Genomic DNA, 16,293 nt, shown 5'->3' with positions numbered 1-16,293 from the left:
GCAAGTCCCATGTGGCCCCAACCTTCTGGAGCACGTCAGCCCACTCCAGCAGCCTCTCCTTGTTCGTGGGAAGGTCCGTATCCAGCGCCGCAAAGCGTTCCTCATACCGCCGGAGATCGCGCTCTAACACTTTTTTTAACCCCCACCTCCATGGACAAACATATCCCTCATATCACCACCTTCATCGCGTCCCATTCGGTCGCCCTGGTGCTGGCTGAGCCCCAGTTGACCTCCAGATAAGCCTCAAGCCCACGTAAGATTGCATCTTTATAGATCGGGTCGTCAAACGCCTCAGTGTTAAGCCTCCATAGTGATACCTTAGTCCTCGGTCTGTCTAACGAGTATGTGAGGAAGAGCAGAGAGTGATCGGACAAATAGCAGGCCAGATATTGCATCCCTGTATTATGATGCACCGCCATCCTTTGGATAAAAAAGTAGTCCAATCTACTGTGGGTATTGGCAGCAGGTGTGTGGCACGAGTACACCTGACGACCGGGGTTGCGGTGTCTCCATACATCCAATAAGCCATAATTCTACAGCATCTGGCCCATTGCTTCTTTCGTTCTAGGCTTAGCATCCAGTTTTGGGGGGTGTCTGTCTAAATCCCTATCAAGGGCACATTTAAAGTCTCCTGCAATAATCAATTCCGTGGCGGGGACCAGGTCCATCTGTCCCAGTACAAGACCCAGAAACCCCCCAAAGCTACCATCACAAACCTCCCCTCAGGATCCTGTTTAGTGTGCGTAACCTTAAAGGGGACTCCCGGCACCACCCAGATCAGAGCTCCCCTGGCAAATCCCGAATAAGATGGGGCAAAAAACTGACCCCGCCGTTGGACCTATTTGAGACTGTTTCCCCATAGGTGCATCTCCTGTAGCAGGGCTATGCTTACTCTATACCGCCTAAGATAAGTTGCCACCCGGGTTCGCTTGCCCATTTTATTGAGCCCCCGAACATTCCATGTTATCAGTTTATATCTTTGCGTGTCACCTGTCCTTTGTTAGCAGTTGTTGATGTCGCAGCACCAGACCGTCATATGAGGGAGCCCTCGGAATATTGCAGTGTGACCCCCAAAGATGCAGACTTCTCTTGCGTCCCATGAGACAGCTAAGACTAGACCCGGCAGCAACCCCAACAGAACCATATTGTGAAACCCCAACTCCCCCCACTGACAGGTGGTAGTACTGCATTCTCATAACCCGGTTCTGGCTAGAGGACACAGAACCCCACCCCAGAGATCCACCCACCCTCTATACAACCCCCCTCAACTTGAAATAACAAATAAAAGAGAACGTACTTTCTCAAGTCAGGAAGAACCCCTCTCCCCCAACTCTGATATTCAGCTGACTGACTGGCACCGCACAGCCCCGCCCAACCAGTGGTCTAGCCAGGCCGCCTAAGCCCTCTACGCCCGGCAAGTTGGAACTATATATGGCTTAATAGTGTAACCTCATTAAGTAACAAGTTTCCAGCCCCCCCCCTTCCCAATGTCTCCGGGTCAATGTCCTCTCATACAAGTCTCTCGGGACCGGCCAGAGCCCCATGGGTCAAAAACAAATACTCACAGTATTCATGACCTCAAATTCCTCGATCTCAGCACCAAGTCCACCACTCACTTGTCTCCAGTGCTCTCAACCACCGGGCTATGGGCACCTCCCATCTCCGAATGCGTTTCCCGTACCAAACATAATGGAGAGAACTAGTTCTGTCGGGATCGCCCCCAGTTATGCAAGGAGTGTGCCTTCCGGTCCCACCGGGATACGTCTTCCATCTGCAAGATTACGTCCTCTCGGGTGCTGCTCTTCATCTCGAGGTCGCTGGTTCCTCCGCCACCCGCTTCGATGTTTCTGTTCCTGCCAGCCCGGTTTTGGTCTTGGCCGGCCAGGCCCAATGAGTCCATCCAATCAGCCGCCTCTGACGGGTTACCAAAGAAGTGTGTTTTGTCACCATATTGTACTCGAAGCCTGGCCAGCAACAGCAAGTTGTATTTAATATTTTGGCTTCGCATCCTGTGTTTGACGACCAGGAAGTCGTTCCATAGATCTTGCACCTTTTTTGTATAGTCTGGGTATATATGGATGTCATGATTGTCAAATCTGGGCGGGCCCGTGTTGCAAATGTGCTGTAGGATCGCGTCCCGGTCTCTAAAATTGAACAGTCGGGCTATCATGGCTCTAGGCGGGGATCCTGGTTTCGGTGGCGGCCCCAGAGATCTGTGAGCCCTCTCCACTGTAAACATTTTGGAGAGTCGTAGGTTCGGGTATGCCGTGCCAATCAAGTCTTCGAGAAATAGGTTTGCCGCCGGCTCTTCCGCCCTCTCCGGAAATCCCATGAAGCGAAGATTATTCCTTCTTGACCGTCCCTCCGCATCTTCTGCCCAGTCCTCCAGACGAGCCGTGTAATCCTGGAGAGCTGTGACCATATCCCTCAGCTGACGGACTTCGGTTTGCAGAGCGCTCAGGTCCCTCTCCGTGGTGGTAAGCCTGTCTACCACCTTCCTGAGATCCAGGCGCAAATGGTTGATGTTCATGGCCGTCCCGTTCATTTTGGTTTTTAACGCCACCCTGGAGTCAGGGATCGCTTCTAAAATATCGGCCTTGTCCAGGCTGCTGTGTCCTGGTGGGTCCCCTACTCCAGGTCCGTTCTGAGGCGATGCGCAGAAGTCATGCCCGGGACCGTGTATTGCATTATTTTATTTGTTTGGGCTCCTCTTCTAGGCCGGTCTTTCCTCAAATCCAGTGCAGCTGTCCTACGGCGCTTCCTGGTGCCCTCCCCGACAGGGAAATGGTAATGACACAAGCAGTGCAGCGGGGGCATCTCTCAGGTGGTCTGTCCCACCCCCTAGGGTCTCCGCACCGTCGATTCTCACAGGCTATCCCTTCTGTCAACCAGGGTCGGTATCTCCACCAGTCAGTCAGTCTCCTTTTTCGCGCTCGGATAGTCCTTCACCAAATCACAAAGCGAACACCCCAGGGCTACTGACGCGTTGCACGTCTCTGCCGGTGGAATGCGTTGTTGTATGGGGGAGAGTCTCCCACCCCGCTACTGGGTGTTGCAGGCTGTACAGTCCACCCCTCAGGCCCCCAGGTGTCCCCCACATCCTGTCCAGCAGTTTTCCGCTGCAATACAGGCAGGGATAACCCCACTAGTCTCGCTCAGGCCTCAGTGCTGGCCACTTGATCATACGGGCTCCGGTCTCTGGCCCCAGATAGAGCAATCCGCTCTGCAGGCTCAGGGACGACCCTTGCGCCACTTCTGGGCCCCTCCAGTCAAAGCCGCGCCACTCCGGCCTCACGTAGGCCGCACCTGTAGCTTCAGGGTTCAATATTTCTCAGGGAGGGGCATCTCACTCCAGCCATCCAGGCCGCATTGGGCACGAGTCCTTTTGAGGGCCCCGCATCGCCTCCAGGCAGTTGTAGCCGGGGTGCATGTAGGCCACACCACAACGGCCTTGCGTGGGACCCGCCCCCGGCCGCCGGAGTCTCGTCGGCCTGCCTGCTGTGCACCGCCGTCACCAGCCGCCCGCACTCCCAACCGGGGCCTCACTATGTCCTATCTCCGTTGACGGGAGCACACCCAGGCTCCGGGGCTCCTAAACTCAGCTACCGCTCCTCACCGTTACTGCTGTGCAGAGGCTGCCATTACAGCACCTGTAGCTTCAGGGTACAATATTTCTCACGGGGAGCATCCAACTCCAGCCATCCACCGCTTTGGGCATGAGTCTTTGTGCGGGGCCCCGCGTTGCTTCCAGGCAGTTGTAGCCGGGGTGCATCTAGGACGCACCGTACCGGCCTTGCGTGTGTTCCGCCCCCAGTCGCCGGAGTCTTTTCGGCCGTCCGGCTGCTCACCGCACTCCCAACCAGGGCCTCTCTATGTCTTATCTCCGGTGACTGGAGCACACCCAGGCTTTGGGGCTCTTCAATTACGCTGCCGCTCCTCACAGTTACTGCTGTGCGGAGGCTGCCATTATCGGGGGCCGGGCTCCGGTGGGTCCTCTGCGGGCTGAACGGTTTCCTCCAGTTGCAGGCTGTTTTCCCGTCCCAACTCCGGGACCATGGAAGCCAGGGGGGGGGGGGGCTTCCTCCGCTGGATCAGGTCACAAAGACACCATTATGCCAGGATTATGCAGGATTTGAAAACCATTGGGGCAAGAGCAGTGCGGAAACGTGTCTAGCCGGCTATTTTGTCAGGCCACACCCTCCTCAACAACAATGGATGGGGCCCAGTAACCTCTGTCAGCCCCATGGACCTCTGAATAGCATTTTGCAGAATAAAGGTTGCCACAAATGCTGGGTAAAACATGGAGCTGTTATTAAAATATGTTCATGGTAGGCTTTTGGTAATAGCCTCACTTGTCCATCAAACTGACTTTTACAAGATAACGCAATGCTTTTTTTTGCCAGAAAATTTTCATTTATTTAGTTAAAAATAATTTAGCAAAACTAATAAACTTAGTGCTTCATTTGTAAAGCAATATGTGCATGGTCTGGAGCTTTTTCCTATGAGCCCACCACCTGCGCTTTGGGTAACAATCTGCAATACAAAATGAGTGCCAATGCCAACAAATTGCAACCACTGGCTCGAATTAAGCAGTGTGTAAGCTGAATGAAGTATGCCATTTTGTACTACGGTTTGATACTGCAGTTGACATCAGCAACATAAACAGTTTCCTTCTTTAGTAATGGTAGATACACCTTCACATGTAAGGGTAAACACAGGTAAATTAGAAATGCATTTTCAATTGTCTTCATTATGCATTACTCCATTGTTTCTCTGATTACGGCATTAGCACTACACATAATATGGGGTTAAAACAGGGATAAATAAAAGAAACTTGAATGTAATACATCAGAGGTAGCTTGAGGTTCATTATCAAGCTAAAAGACACAGCTCCAACACCCATTAGTCCATGGCCACAACATTTGCCCACCATTAGTGCCTAATAATGATGCAGTGAAAAGAGGAACCTGGATTAAATATACATCCTATATAAACCACAATTGTTTGACATGCAATTTCTCCCCCACTCGTTGCTCTCTTATGCAAATGACAAGTCCAAATAGTGAATTAATGACACAAGTTAGGAAACATTGGTTGATGATAACCTTTGATTAAAGACAATCAGCAGAAAAAATAATAAATGGTATTTCAAAAACTAAAAGAAATAATCTGAGTCTGATCTAGTTACCTTTCTTGATTGGCTTACATTGAAATTTGTATGAAGGGAGCAGGAGACATACTAAGAATGTATGAAACAGCACTGATAAAACCCCTTCTTTCAAAATATTTTGATATATTTTATGATATATTTTTAAAATACCAGGAAATCTAACCCTTATCTTAATGTTTGATGTAGCTCAAATCCTAATAACTAATTATGTCACTGTAAACGTTTTCCTAACCTTAACTTTGTACCGTAGTGTAATTCTAAACTTACCTCAACCTATTTGCTGATGCTTACCCTAACACTGATCAGAATAGTAACCCCAAAACTTATCAAAATAGTATACAACCCCAAACCTTATTCTAGCACCTATCCTAACTTATTCATAACCCTATCAATAGCCATAGCCTAAATGCTTACTTTTACTCTAATACTAACCTAATACTAACCTCATCCTGGCTGAGAGAAAACCTATATCATTACCTCTGATCTAATCAAACTGTTATCCCTAATTCACATACTCACCCTTAAAATTACCTTAATGTACTCTTGATCCATACCATCAGCCTTAACTTTTACCCTGACTCCAAACTTCTGCATTTTCCCTAGTCATTATTCTACCCCACTCTTAATCTTATTATTCTATTTTCAATGAAAAATTGTTTCTCTGATTTACATTTTTACTAATGTTGTCAGTGACGTGATTTTTAATTCAATCTTTTCATTGAATTTATTTCTCTGAAATACACTGGGATAAAATTGACACAATTATTGTACATGAGTTAGGTGGCTATTTCAGCAATATTATTACAAATGTTGAAGCTCTGATCCTTTCGTCTACCATCTTCAAACATTAATAACCACTGAAATAAAATGTACAAAGGACAAAAGAGTTCACAGCTCTTTGTGGCTCCTTTGCAGCATATCATAATTATCTGTAGGGTGCTTGCAACCTTTCATCATAATATCATTAGAACATTTTGAATAGTAGCCAGATGTCTTAACAGGGGAACAAACTCAAAGGACACATATTTTTAGGAGACTCAGTTTTACGATGTATATTAAACTTTTCCCAACACACGAAGTATACAAAAAAGGTTACATAAAAAGTTATGGATGGAATGCTTCAATTAATCTCAGCCACTGGCAATTACTCAGGCCACACCCAGTCCCTTGTTATTTAGCACAACATGCCACCTCAGTGTGAACACAGTCTCATGCAGATCAGTCTAAACTGTGCTCCAATTGAAACAGTTCAGCTCGAACTGCCAGAGCAGTTCCTCCCTGAACCGGAACATATGCAACTCAAGACCGGTTTTGCTCTTATTAGAGGTCATCCGCCTGTTATAGCTTGGTTTCAGTGAAACAGTGTGCATGGAACTCCCATATGGGCGTGCCAGCCCCACTTATGGTGACACACTTAGTATACAAAAATGGATACAAAAAAGTAATGGATAGAAGGCTTGAATTAATCTCAGCCACTGGTCATTGCTCGGGCCATATCCCAGTCATCATTTGCCATCAGAATACCAAATCAGTTGTACTGGCTTGAATGTATCATAAGTCAGAAGAAGTGGTCAAGAGCAATGTTCCTATTTTATCTTCAAAGGAATTGTTGCCACTTACTAATACCAGTGCTGAAGATTCGGAAATCCTGTGATGTCTGGAGTATTGAAAATTATTTGAGCATTTATACCAAAGGTACTTCATATTCCTGATGTACAGCAAACATTAATGTTGTGAACATGTTACCATCAGTCAATTTCTCGATGCATAAATAAAAAAACCTATGTATTAAAATAAAGAAAAAAGCAATTTAAAATGCATTTTTCATTAGTTCTGATATTTCCTACATGGGTCTACGCACCCATTTTACCACAATGTGGCATATGCATGCTGTGAGAGATTTACATTTAGAACCCCCAAAGTTATACTCTAAATGTGCTCCGAATTCCATAATAGTGCCATTTTCGGCTTTCTGTCACTGATAATCTTGCTCACTCAATTATTTAGCTCTCTCTGCTAAGGTTAAACCACATTAAAATAAATGTAGATTCACTATTAGATACTTTCAAACTAACTTAGTGCAGCGCAGGTGAGTCTTCCTACATCAACAGAAAACACAAGAAGCACTAGCAAATGCATTAGTGTGTGTCTACGACACCTACTAAGTAAGCCAATGCTTATTTTTTGCCACCAATCAACCATCTTGGAAAAGTCTTCTTTGTTTGATAGATGAAACATTCAAAGGTCAACCCAGCATATGTGTGACCACATGCAGTGATCATCTCTAAATTATTTTTCATTAAAAAAAGAAAAAAACTGTCCAAGATGTTCACTACATATGTGCACTAAAGTGCAGACATGTCAGGTTTATAGTCCATTTAAAAACGACTGCCCAACAATGAAAGGACAGTCCACAATAAGTGGGTAAGTGAGATTGGGGATGCAAGATAGCAATGTGTGGGCTAATAAATTATACTGAAACTGGGGTGGGCCAAAAGTAGGGCGCATGGAGTGAGACACAGATAGACAAAAAACAGCCTCCATACACTGCAATGAAATATTATGAGATCAACAGTATAAAGGTACAATTATTCTAATTAAAACTCAGTAAGACTGAAATGCTCTTTGGGCGAACAAGATAGGCCAGAAAACTACTGAATCCTGAGCATTGGGCAAGCCCACAGGTCATATTAGGTTTGTTAGATAACAGATATATGAATCTGTCTGTAGCGAAGGCGAAAAATAAGGAGTAGAAAAAACAAGTGGCAATCAGGATCAGTACTTCTTTATAATGGAATTACCTCCAATACCCATAAGCTGTACCAAAGCCAGCTTCAACTGGCACTTTGGATTACAAATGACAGCAGAGAAGAAAGAGTGTTATTAGCAAAGTTCTTGCATATGGTGCCGGGTACCAGCTGTAGCTGAAACAACAACAGTGGAGGTGCTTCAGCCACATTGTCTAGCTATCTCAGACCCACCATTAGTGTTCTCACTACTCTGGCCCACTAATAACTATAAAGACAGAAACTGTCAACATCCTACCTACATTTATCAGAATAAAGTGGCCCCAAAAAAGGTGGGAGTGTCATAGGCCTCCTAAATCCATGCTGCACGTCCCCTCCTGAACCCTCCAAAACCCCTTTTACCACTAGGAATGCAGGGTGGACGTCCCAGGTATGCAACTGGGGCTCAAGTTCCTAATTAAAGGTTCTCAAGAATGGGTATGCTCATATGACCTTAGTTGATGGTGCAATGTTGATATTAATGAGGCCCAAGATGATAATGCAATTTAGATATTTAAAGTGCCCCCCACCGCTTACCTTTGGTCGTATTAATTTGAACATTGGCCTCATAGTACTTTTTGGAACTCTCTGGAAACTACTGGAACTTTCCAGAACATTGGTGGGAATCTTAGTCCTAGAGAGTATGAATACTCCTCCCTGTGGACCACACCCCTGCTAGACATTCTTGCCTCCTGGGTAAAATGATCTTCTTTCTGTCAGCTTACCGAAGGAACTGCAGAATATTGAATTTCATCCATCCAGTCCCTCTATTGCAGTTCATCCATCCAGGCATCTATTCAAAGACCTAGGATGAGAGAAAACTAAGATAAAGCTAAGTGCCTTAGAATCAAGCCTCTCATAATCATGCATGGGAAAGCAAATGAACAGTATCTAAGACAAACCCATGGCTGCAAGTAAGTCAAAACCTGCAGTCATTTTTTGACTAAAGTAAGTGCTCCAGGAAAGGCATCTATTTCCCAAATCTGTGAGTAATAACACTGATGACATGTTACTAAAGAGACAAAATGGGTCATCACAATGCTAGTCGGAGCAACTGTCTGACCGCCATGGCCACGGTCCAATTCTGACCCCCGAGTCCGCAAAATTTACCCCTGCCGTATTACAATGTAATTAGCTGAACCTTTGATTGCGGTGGTCGGAGTGTTCTCCGTATGGGCCTTGCAGTTGGAGTAGCTTTCACATGGACCCTGACTATCAGAATTGTTGCTGATAGGGACATTGGCACCATCAGTGCTGTGGTACAAATGCCGAGCAAATTATAATGAAACACTTGCACTGGCAAATCCATGTTGGCTTTTTCATGACAGTGCCAGTCTGCTGTGCTACTGCTACAGCGAAGCACCCCAACAGTGCACATTGAATGCAGAAAAAGAACAACAAAACTGACGGCAAGAGTGGACACACTTACAAATTCCATCCCCGACCATGATCCTTTGATCCTTTGCCTCTATACTGCAGAACAGCTATTTCGGGCATCATAAGTGGTCACACAAGGTAGCCCATTACACACAATTCCATCACACACACTCCACACAAGTTTTTTTCTATACATTTCTTTGTTTACAAGGCATTTTTCATTAACTCCACACTCACTCATTTTAGTTAATTAACGCCACAGCAAGAAAATCCTTGTTTTTCTAACAGCGGGTTGTCAGTGATGATGGATGAAATCATCAGAGTAGAGCCACAGACTTTTTGAGCCCAAGTCCAGCAAACTTCCATTGCTAGGAAGAATGGCATGTGGGACAGGATAGTCAACAAAGTAAATGCTGTAGATACCACCCTGCACACAAAGGAGGGCATCAGAGAAGGTGGCACAACCTCAGGCAGAGGTTGTAGAACCTGGTCTCTTGGCACCACCTGGCAGCCCAGAAGACTGGCAGTGGTCCTCCTGGCCCAGCGTTAGAACTCACACCCTGGCAGGAGAAAGTGAATGACATCCAGCATTCTGAGGGTTTGTCTGGAATATCTGGAGGAGTGAAGACTGGTAAGTTACAACACACCAACTTGTCACAACATATCAATGTTCTATTTTCACACATCTTAGCTATTGCTTTGGTGTTTCTCATCGAATTTTCCTATATGCATTATCCAAAGTATCAGAGATGTATCATAGGCAGTTATAATCAGTAGCCCTGCACATAAGTTCTCTATTGCATCCCACGTGTGGGAATGCTGTCTGTAATTGCACTCATATCAAATCATCATCCCAGGACACATTTCGTGTGCAAATATCCAATGAGCTAGGGGAAGGAGAGAACCGAAGGACTGCAACTACCATGAGGCCCTGTTGCTAGAACACTAACAGGAGGCACCAGTGTTGTTAGGTCTCGTGTTTGGCAGCACATGGGCTGCATGCACTGTCTCAGCGAGACTTAAAGTAATCTCTATATTGGCTTAACCTCCATATAATTTCTCCTGCCCCTCCTAATTGGTTTAAGTTTGGCATTGCTGTTGTTTTCTTGATTTCTGTTGGCCCTATGGTCACTTCCGTGTAGTCCCGAGGCAGCGCGGCGCCTAACTACAGTTTCGCTCCGCTCGCACTTAATTGTGTGCCATCTGCTTGGGGGCGTGGTCCCCCTCTTCTCCCTCATTCCGCATGGCCGCATGTTTTACATGTAATTATGGCAGCGCGCGTCTACCTTTACTTTGTACCGGCGCTCACCTTCGGTAAGCCGCCGAAAAATGAGTTCATGATTCATCAAGGGGAAGTATCTATCGGGCTCATAGTCAACTCAAGTACACATGTTTAACATCTTCCCTTTAAGGTGAGCAAGCCACGCTGATAGTTTGCTCGAGACTTTGGCATATTTTGTAGCAAAGCCAGAGATTTAGCATCTTTGTCAACCACTGTGCACGCATAAGGATCTCTCGAGGCAACTATGGTGAAAAAAGTACGTGGCTGCATACACATTTTGGTTGGTGTACACAATGAGTGCCCTTTTGAGTTAAGCACAATCGCTATGATTTGAAGTCCTTCGCTACATATGTACTGTGTACTTGAGTTGACTATGAGCCCGATAGATACTTCCCCTTGATGAATCATGACACTAATACCAGACACCAGTCCGTAGTCTGTGCTGTGTGTCGAAATTAGACACAATACATAATTATCATGGCATTTTAATATTTGATGACCTAATGATGCCACAAACTTTTTAATGGTTCAAGATATCATCATGTAGATTGAATCATTTTCAGTTAAGTACTGATCACGATATTTGGTGTTTGCTATCCTTAGTGAGGACACGTTCTTCAATCTTTTGGAATCTATCCAGAAACTGCTGTTCGGATATTGAGGTCTTATTGGTTGAAATTAGCACCAAAGCTAAGAAGAGGTATGAACCCTGATATTAACACAGAGAATATGAAGCTTACATTATTACTAGAGAGGAAAATACATATCTGGTGTACATATTTTTTTTGACAGATTTTGAGACAAGTCTTCCTATCTAACCCGGGAAATTCATTCTTCCCAAAAACACCTGAAGTAAATGCTTATTCTTTTAGTGATGCAGTGGGTGATGGTGGTCAGTGGAGTAACTGCTAAATATCTAAAACAACTTATGTTTCATATGGAATTCTGAAATAATTGTTTTGTCAAATCTGGTATATAACACACTGGTTATTAAGAACAAATTTGAGAGACATGTTGATTGATTTAGGTACATGTCCGTTTTTAACAATGAGACTAGCAATCTCAAAACACGATTCCTAGACAAATTATGATGATGAAATATGTTCTGAAGAGTTTGACTGTTATATGTTCAGCACATTAATGTATGGATCAATAACTCAGTCGCATTGTATCCACACAGGGGGCACTCCTTTTTGCTATTAAACAATTTTCCTGATGATGGTCTTAGATACTATAGCTACAAAGACCGAAACGTCGACCTGCACACCATCTCCTAAGGCATCCATGTCTGGAAGAGCAATAATAATGTATGTTTTCTAGTTGCTCTCACTTGATTGATAGGAGTGGTTGTTATGTTATGAATTGTTTTGTTGAATTAATTTATACATTCTTTCATTACATTGCTGCATTAGATTCAAGATTTTTTGTATCCCCTTTAATCAATTTGTAATTCAGTAATTAAATACAGAATATATTTTTCATATAACTAGGTTCTTCCGTGTGTTACTTTTGCTTTCGGATATCTATAAAAGTTGTTCTGTGGACTCCTGTGAGATAGTTCTTGTATGACAATCTCACTGATTAAGGTTTCAAGAGATAGTATGAATGATAGTGGTTAAACAAATCCCTTGTAGACACATTTACTTTGTACAGAATGGGAAAGGAGCACTGCACACAGTGCCAGGAGGGGCACTTTACACTGTGTACAGTGCTAGGATGGATACTGTGCATGGGACATAGTGCTAGGATGGCTACTGCCCACTGCAAATCGTGCTAGCATGGGTTTTGTGCACTGCACATAGTGTTAGGATGGGTACTGTGTACTGTGCTTGGATGTGTACTGTGGATTGTGCTTGGATGGATAAAGTGCTCTACATGCATTGCTAAGACCGGTACGGTGCACTGTGCACACAGTGCTTGGAAGGGTATTGTGCACTCCACACAGTGCTAGGACCGTTACTGTGCATTAGACACAATGCTTGGATGGGTTGTATACAGAATGCTCCATATGATCACAGCAGAGCGGTGCTTTGTAACCGTAATATGTGATGTCTGGCCCTTTGATGGATTAAGGGTGACATAAGCCTTAGAATGAGTTCCTCTTAATCACAGCTGTGTTAGAAACCTACAACCATATTTGTGGCGCATTGAGCTCTTCCTCCCCGGGCCTAGGTAGCTGTGCACCCGCTGCAGTATATCATGGGCATAACACAGGCCCCCGCCTTCTCCGTAATGCAGGGGCCCGAGCTACAGGCGGCCCCCTCAGCACTGTACTCACGCCATAGCGCTCCAGATTAAATCCGGAGCGAGGTCCCTCTGTGTACCTTGCAGGGGGCCCCCTTCAACTTGTGTTATGCCACTGCAGTATATCCGTGCTACCGCAGCGTCCCACTGTCCTCGCCGTCATGTTTCATGGGTGAATCGTACAGTTGGTCTCAGGTTCACAGTAGAACACATCATAAAAGCCTAAAATACTGGAACACATAGTCCTGTCCCTATACACATGACCGCAGTGCACAGCTTACGGTAGGGACACATTGAACAGAAGATCCTCAACAACAAACAGAAGCCAGAAACAGAAGCCAGCACTCACTGGCATTATCCTGGGTACATACCACATTGATGACGAGACTGATATTCAGAGCAGGGTGGACTTGAAACTGGCTTAGGAGGCAGGACTTCCCACTAATGGTTCAGCAAAGTGCATTACTCCAAACCCACTCATGCTGAGTTATGATGATGTGTAAGTGTTGTCTGTTTTTTTTTGTTAAGTTGGATTTGAAATTGGCACCGCTTTATAGGTTGCGCCCGCCAGTTCATATTTCCAGCAACTGCAACCACATCAGAGCAGCCAGTTACAGCAGCGGAACCCCCATTACCGGAAGCCGTAACAACATTTTGCCAACAACATACAGCTCTTTGACACAAAGGGCAACAAGCCCTAGCACTGAATGACAAGAGGGGCACACTAGCAAAGCCTGGCACCGCAGCCAAGCATTTCCCAAGTAGTTGTGAAATGCCATGAGCAGTGTTCAGATATGGCAGAGGAGAAGGTGAATACAGCTTTTCATGTATGTTAGGGTGGAGGGGGCTCCAAGTGATGTCTTTCGGTGGCTCATCAGCCGTTGTGCATAGTGTAGCAGGTACAAATTTACAAATGCGCCCACCTGCTAATGTGCCCCCATGTAAACTTGATATTTTATGTGCCTATGGTCGTGGGCATGGGGAGTGTATGGATTTTAACATATCTTTTTTACATGTACTTTGTGCCATGTGTACCCTACCGTTCTGTGCTGTGTGTACCCTTCCATTCTGTGCTGTGTGTACCCTACTGTTGTGTGCCATGTGTACCCTTCCATTCTGTGCTGTGTGTACCCTACTGTTCTGTGCCATGTGTACCCTTTCATTCTGTGCTGTGTGTACCCTGCCGTTCTGTGCTGTGTGTACCCTGCCATTCTATGCAATGTGTACCCTGCCTTTCTGTGCCATGTGTACCCTTCCATTCTGTGCTGTGTGTACCCTGCCGTTCTGTGCCATGTGTACCCTTCCATTCTGTGCTGTGTGTACCCTGCCGTTCTATGCCATGTGTACCCTGCCGTTCTGTGCCATATGTACCCTTCCATTCTGTGCTGTGTGTACCCTACCTTTCTGTGCCATGGGTACACTTCCAATCTGTGTTTTGTGTACCCTGCCGTTCTGTGCTGTGTGTACCCTGCCGTTCTGTGCCATGTGTGCCCTGCCTTTCTGTGCCATGTGTGCCCTTCCGCTCTGTGCCATGTCTACCCTGCCATTCTGTGCCATGTGTACCCTTCCACTCTGTGCCATGTGTTCCTTGCTGCTTTGTGCCATGTGTACCCTTCCCTCTGTGCCATGTGTGCTCTGCCTTTCTGTGCTGTGTGTACCCTGCCGTTCTGTGGCAGGTGTGCCCTGCCGTTCTGTGCCATTTATCTTCATCAGTACCTGTGAGTGCCTTGTGCCCTTGTGATGGTTGATGTCTGCACATGCTTGTCTTGTCTCCTCGACTGTCTGTGCGGTGCATGCATTTTACATGTGTCTGCATGTGCGTGCCTAGTGGTGGTTAGTGCCTGCTTGTGTCAGTGTGTCTGTACGTGCTTGTCTCATTTTCTCATGTGTCTATGCAGTGCGTGCCTGCTTGTGCATACCTGGGATGCTGGTGAGGGACCCCCTCCATGCCCTCGGGTGACCTCTGGCTCAGAGCTGTCTCAGGCCCTTCACACTTCACGTGCAGTCACAAGCACCATCACATCTTTACATTCCTGGGCTGGTAAACTTCTCATTAGAGAAGATCCTCCTGGCCCCAGCTGAGACCCCTGCCTGCCGGGGGCCCTGCCCGCCTCCGGCACAGAGAGCAGCGTGAGATCTTATCAAAACATGGCAAGCCTGGTGCCCGCTGCCGCCTCCCGACGGCCTGCTGCTTGCCCTGAGGCTGCTGCGCCCAGAGAAGCCAGGTTGGCATGTCTCATGGCACTGTCACATGGGAGCTCGAGGTGGCCCGCCTGTTCTCCCTCTCCAGTCCTTCTATAAATACTGAAAAATGGTCTGCATATTCTCAAAGCGCTTGCCATCACATGTCGAAGCGCTGCGCTGCTTTGCAGACGGGTAGCCTGCTTCTCCCTGGAGGTCCCGTGGGCTCTTGCATTGTGGCAGTACTGTTCAGGGCCCCTCTCTCTGTTTTGAAAGTCTCCCGCCCCCGCCTACGCCCCAATGTTACTGATCAAGCAACGCCCCTGGTGCTATGTGAATTAAGGTCGTGTGCTTTAAGCAGCGGACAAAGTGTATTAAAAACAAGCATTTACAATGCAATAGGTCTCACATTTACATGAGTCTGAGATATTGACATTGCAAATAACAGTGCCTTTTATTTTTGTTTTCATTTTTAAAACATAAACAAAATGCATTGTCATTTACAATGCCAATAGCTTAAACTCGTGCAAACGCGAGACCTATTGCATTGCAAATGCTTGTTTTTCCTTACTCGTCAGCCATCTGAATACTGAGGTTCACCTCATAGGCAAATAGCCACTGGTCAAGTGGGGTGGAGAGAATCAAATGACTACAACTACCATGAGGCCCTTTTGCTAGAACACTGAATAAGAGCCACTACTGTTGTTTCATCTAACTCACTTGTCAGCCATGTAACTACTGAGCTTTACCTCATATGCAGTTAACTATTGGTCAAGTAGGGGGGAGAAGAGAACCAAATGACAACTACTACCATGAGTCCCCGTTGCTAGAACACGTAACAAGAGCCACCACTGATTGTTTTGCCTTACTCACTTGTCAGCCGTGTGACTACTGAGCCCCAGGTCAGCTGGTCTGAGCACCTTACACACTGCTCAGGCACATGTCTTCTCCCTTAACCTTAACTTCCCCAGGTCTCCTTTAATGAAAAGAAAAGTATTTACGAGTGACACCATTTCAAATGTGTACCTCAAATATCAGTAATGCATGAAGGTAATCTAGCAGATTTGAAATGGCTGGTGACCCACTGCACAGCACACATGATTACCAATGCTAAATATACTACCAAATTGTGTATATGCCTGTAATGTACACATCTTTGACTTCGAATTTACTAAAAGATTTTACATTTTGTCACTGTGTTGGCTTTAAATCTTGGTGAGATGCCATGTCCATCTCTCATGTCTACATAAAGC

Source organism: Lissotriton vulgaris, chromosome 6 (genome assembly GCF_964263255.1).
Source record: "Lissotriton vulgaris chromosome 6, aLisVul1.2, whole genome shotgun sequence".
NCBI lineage: Eukaryota > Metazoa > Chordata > Amphibia > Caudata > Salamandridae > Lissotriton > Lissotriton vulgaris.
Note: the sequence above shows the minus strand (reverse complement) of the source record.